The 4,808-nt window shown below is 45.9% G+C and overlaps 1 protein-coding gene across 1 annotated transcript in view; it reads right to left on the reverse strand.

Annotated features, from left to right (window-relative positions):
* The window catches only part of LOC111976819 (voltage-dependent L-type calcium channel subunit alpha-1F), an 11,619-nt gene extending 7,054 nt beyond the window's left edge, over positions 1–4,565 (reverse strand). Inside the window, exon 1 of the mRNA XM_024005973.3 lies at positions 4,319–4,565. The gene's annotated coding sequence lies outside the window, so the exon portion shown is untranslated. The remainder of the gene's footprint in view (positions 1–4,318) is intronic.
* Between the last annotated feature and the right edge of the window lie 243 nt (positions 4,566–4,808).

Below are 4,808 nucleotides of genomic sequence, written 5' to 3' on the forward strand. Positions count from 1 at the left end.
TATAGTTAGTACTCTACCGTGTAGTTAGTACTCTACCTTATAGTTACTACTCTACCGTGTAGTTAGTACTCTACCGTATAGCTAGTACTCTACCGCATAGCTAGTACTCTACCGTATAGCTAGTACTCTACCATGTAGCTAGTACTCTACCGCATAGTTCGAACTCCATCGTATAGTTAGTACTCTCATAGTGTTAGTACTCTACTGTGTAGTTAGTACTCTACCGTATAGCTAGTACTCTACCGTGTAGTTAGTACTCTACCGTGTAGTTAGTACTCTACCGTGTAGTTAGTACTCTACCGTGTAGTTAGTACTCTACCGTATAGCTAGTACTCTACCGTATAGTTAGTACTCTACCGTATAGTTAGTACTCTACCGTTTAGTTACTACTATACAGTGTAGTTAATACTCTATCGTATAACTAGTACTCTACCATGTAGCTAGTACTCTACCGTATAGTTAGTAATCTCGTACAGCTAGTACTCTACCGTATAGCTAGTATTCTACCGTATAGTTGGTGTTCTTCTGTATAGTTAGTACTCTATTGTATAGTTAGTACTATATTGTATAGCTAGTACTCTATTGTATAGCTAGTACTCTATTGTATAGCTAGTACTCTACCGTATAGGTAGTACTCTACCGCATAGTTAGTACTCCACCGTATACTGTAGCTAGTACTCTACCATATAGCTAGTACTCTACCGTATAGCTAGTACTCTACCGTATAGCTAGTACGACCCGTACCCGTATAACTGTAAGCCTTACCCGTATAGCGGTACCTACTATATAGCTGTAACGTACCCGTAAGCTTGTAACCTTAACCGTATCTGTAACCCTACCGTATAGCTGTAACCCTCCCGTATAGCTGTAAACCTTACCCGTAAGCTGTGGACCCCTACCCTGGATACTGTAACGCTACCCTATAGCTTGTAACCTTACCCTTAGCCTGTAACTTACCCGTATAGGCTGTAATCCCTACGCTGATAGCTGTAACCTTACCCGTATGCGTTCAAACCTTACCCGTATAGCTGTACACCCTACCGTATAGTCGTAACCCTACCCGTATAGCTTGTAACCTTAACCGGTAAGCTTAATACCCCCCCGTTATAGGCTGTCACCCACCCGATAAGCGTCACCTTACCCGGTATAGCTTAATTACCCGTAGTAGCTGTAAGCTTACCCGTATCAGCTGTAACCCTACCGTATAGCTTGTTACCTTACCCGTATAGCTGTAACCCTACCGATAGCTGTAATCGCGTGACTCGTTAGTGCTGTACCCTACACCCGTTCGCTGAACCTTACCCGTATATCTGCTGTAACCTTAACCCCGTAAGCTGTACCGCTACCCCGTATAGCTGGTCACCTACCCGTCTAGCTGTAACTGTACCCGTCATTCTACCGCATAGTTAGTACTCCACCATATACTGTAGCTAGTACTCTACCATATAGCTAGTACTCTACCGTATAGCTAGTACTCTACCGTATAGTTAGTACTCTACCGTATAGCTAGTAATCTACCATATAGCTAGTACTTTACCGTATAGCTAGTACTATACCGTATAGCTAGTACTCTATTGTATAGTTAGTACTCTATTGTATAGCCAGTACTCTATTGTATCTATATTGTACCGTACAGCTAGTACTCTACCGCATAGTTAGTACTCTACCGCATAGCTAGTACTCTCGTATAGCTAGTACTCTAGCATATAGTTAGTACTCTACTGCATAGCTAGTACTCTCGTATAACTAGTACTCTAGCGTATAGTTAGTACTCTACCGTACAGCTAGTGTTGTACCGTATAGTTAGTACTCTACYGTATAGTTAGTACTCTACCATATAGTTAGTACTCTACCATATAGTTAGTACTCTACCGTACAGCTAGTACTCTACCGTATAGTTAGTACTCTACCGTATACAGTGGCTAGTACTTTACCGTATAGTTAGTACTTTACCGTACAGTTAGTACTCTACCGTATAGTTAGTACTCTACCGTATACTGTAGCTAGTACTCTACCATATAGTTAGTTCTCTACCGTGCAGCTAGTACTCTACCGTATAGTTAGTAGTCTACCATGTAGTTAGTACTCTATCGTATAGCTAGTACTCTATTGTATAGCTAGTACTCTATTGTATAGCTAGTACTCTATCGTATAGCTAGTACTCTATCGTATAGCTAGTACTCTACCATATAGCTAGTACTCTACCGTATAGCTAGTACTCTACCGTATAGCTAGTACTCTACTGTATACTGTAGCTAGTACTCTACCATTGAACTAGCACTTTACCGTGTAGTTAGTACTCCACCGTATATACAGTATATAAAGAGCAGCTACTGACCGTATACAGAAGAGACAGTATGCAGAGGAGACAGTATGCAGAGGAGACAGTATGCAGCAGCGGAGACAATATGCAGCAGCGGAGACAGTATGCAGCAGAGGAGACAGTATGCAGCAGAGGAGACAGTATGCAACAGAGGAGACAGTATGCAGCAGAGGAGACAGTATGCAACAGAGGAGACAGTATGCAGCAGAGGAGACAGTATGCAGAGGAGAGAGTATGCAGCAGCGGAGACAGTATACAGCAGAGGAGACAGTATGCAGCAGAGGAGACAGTATGCAGCAGAGGAGACAGTAATGCAGCAGAGGAGACAGATGCAGCCAGAGGAGACAGTATGCAGCAAAGGAGACAGTATGCAGCCAGAGGAGACGGTATGCAGCAGAGGAGAGCGTCCATGAGCAGGGCGATATGCAGGCAGAGGAGACAGTACAGAGCGAAGTATGCAGAGGAGACAGTATGCAAACAGCGAGACAGTACATGCACAGCGGAGACAGTATGCAGCAGAGGAGACAGTATGGCAGCCAGAGGAGACAGTAATGCAGAGGAGACAGTATGCAGCAGTTGGAGGAGCAGTATGCCAGCAGAGGAGACAGTATGGCAGCCAAGAGGAGACAGTATGCCAGCAGAGGAGACAGTATGCAGCCCAGAGGAAGACAGTAGCAGCCAGAGGGACAGTATGCAGCCCAGAGGAGACCAGTATGCAAGCAGATGAGAACGGGTATGCAGCAGAGGAAGCCAGTAATGCAGCAGAGGAGACAGTATGCAGCAGAGGAGACAGTAATGCTGGCCAGAGGAGACAGTATGCTGCCAGAGGAGACAGTATGCAGCAGAGGAGACGGTATGCAGCAGAGGAGACGGTATGCAGCAGAGGAGACAGTATGCAGAGGAGTCCTGTATGCAGCAGGGGAAGACGATATGCAGCAGAGGAGTACGATATGCAGCAGGAGGTATGCCACAGAGTATGCAGCAGAGGAGAACAGTATCAGAGGAGACAGTATGCAGCAGCGGAGACAGTATGCAGAGGAGAACAGTATGCAGCAGAGGAGGCAGTATGCAGAGCGAGGACAGTATGCCAAGCGAGGAGAAGTATGCAGCTAGAGGAAACAGTATGCAGCCAGAGGAGACAGTATGAGCAGAAGGAGACAGTATGCAGCCAGAGTGAGACAGTAATCAGCCAGAGGAGCAGTAATGCAGCCAGAGGAGAACAAGTATGCAGCCAGAGGGAGAACAGTATGCAGCGAGAGGAGACAAGTATGCAGCAGAGGAGACGGTATGCAGGCAGAGGAAGGACGGTCATGGCAAGCAGTGGAGCACAGTGGTGCAAGGCAAGGAGAAATAAGTAAGCAGAGGAGACAGTATGCAGCAGAGGATACAGTATGCAGCAGAGGAGACAGTATGCAGAGGACACAGTATGCAGAGGAGACAGTATGCAGAGGAGACAGTATGCAGCGCAACACAGATATACAGCACCGACCAATCCTCGGTTGAGTCATACCAAAGACACTAAAAATGGAACCCGATGCTTCGCTGCTTGGCACTCAGCATTAAAGAGCTGGATTGAGGGTATGGCCCTGTGACAGACTAGTGTCCTGTCCAGGGGGTGTCCTGTACATCAAGCTGTCTCACTACAGAAACAGGAGACAGACTAGTGTCCTGTCCAGGGGGTGTGCTGTACATCAAGCTGTCTCACTACAGAAACAGGATATAGACTAGCGTCCTGCCCCGGGGATAGAACTTAAGGATTTGGGGTACTGGCCAGCCAGGCTAGTAGACCGCCACAATCTGTGCCAAAGTAACATTTCACTGGCTTGCTGGGCTTCTTTGGCACATTGTCTACTACTATCCCAATCTGAACAGGTACTAGCCTCGATCTAACGGGCTAGCTTCATTTCCATCCTTGAAGCTGCCTCGAACACGACAGATACAAGAGATAGGCTGCTGTACTCTGCACGCCATTCTGGCTGCGACAAGAATACTAACCTGTAGAGCAGCAGAGGTGTTGTTTGGGTCGCCCTCTTCCAGATCTCCTTGCTCTTTTCTCTTCCTGAACTTCCTGAAGTAGTCCTGAATCAGGAAGGTCGCGTAGAACTTACCAACCGTCACATCCTCTTCTGTGGAGGGGAGGGGAGAGGAGGAGAGAGAGGAGAAAAGAAGAGCGAAGAGAAGAGAGAGGCCCGAAGAGAGAGGAGAAGAGAGGAAGAGAGATGACAGAAAGAGGAGAGAAGAGAGAGGACAGAAGAGCGAGAGAGAGAGAGAAGAGAACACACTGTGTTTACTTCCAGAATTGACTGAATTGAAATGGAATGGACCCCAACCATGGAGAATATACACTGTGAGGAAGATGCATATACATACTGTATGTACTATTTAAATACTTGAGGTACTTTTGATTTATACTGAGCAAAAATATAAACGCAACATGTGAAGTGTTGGTCCCATGTTTTATGAGCTAAAATAAAAGCTTATTTCT

This window comes from Salvelinus sp. IW2-2015, linkage group LG17, assembly GCF_002910315.2.
Source record: "Salvelinus sp. IW2-2015 linkage group LG17, ASM291031v2, whole genome shotgun sequence".
Taxonomy (NCBI): domain Eukaryota; kingdom Metazoa; phylum Chordata; class Actinopteri; order Salmoniformes; family Salmonidae; genus Salvelinus; species Salvelinus sp. IW2-2015.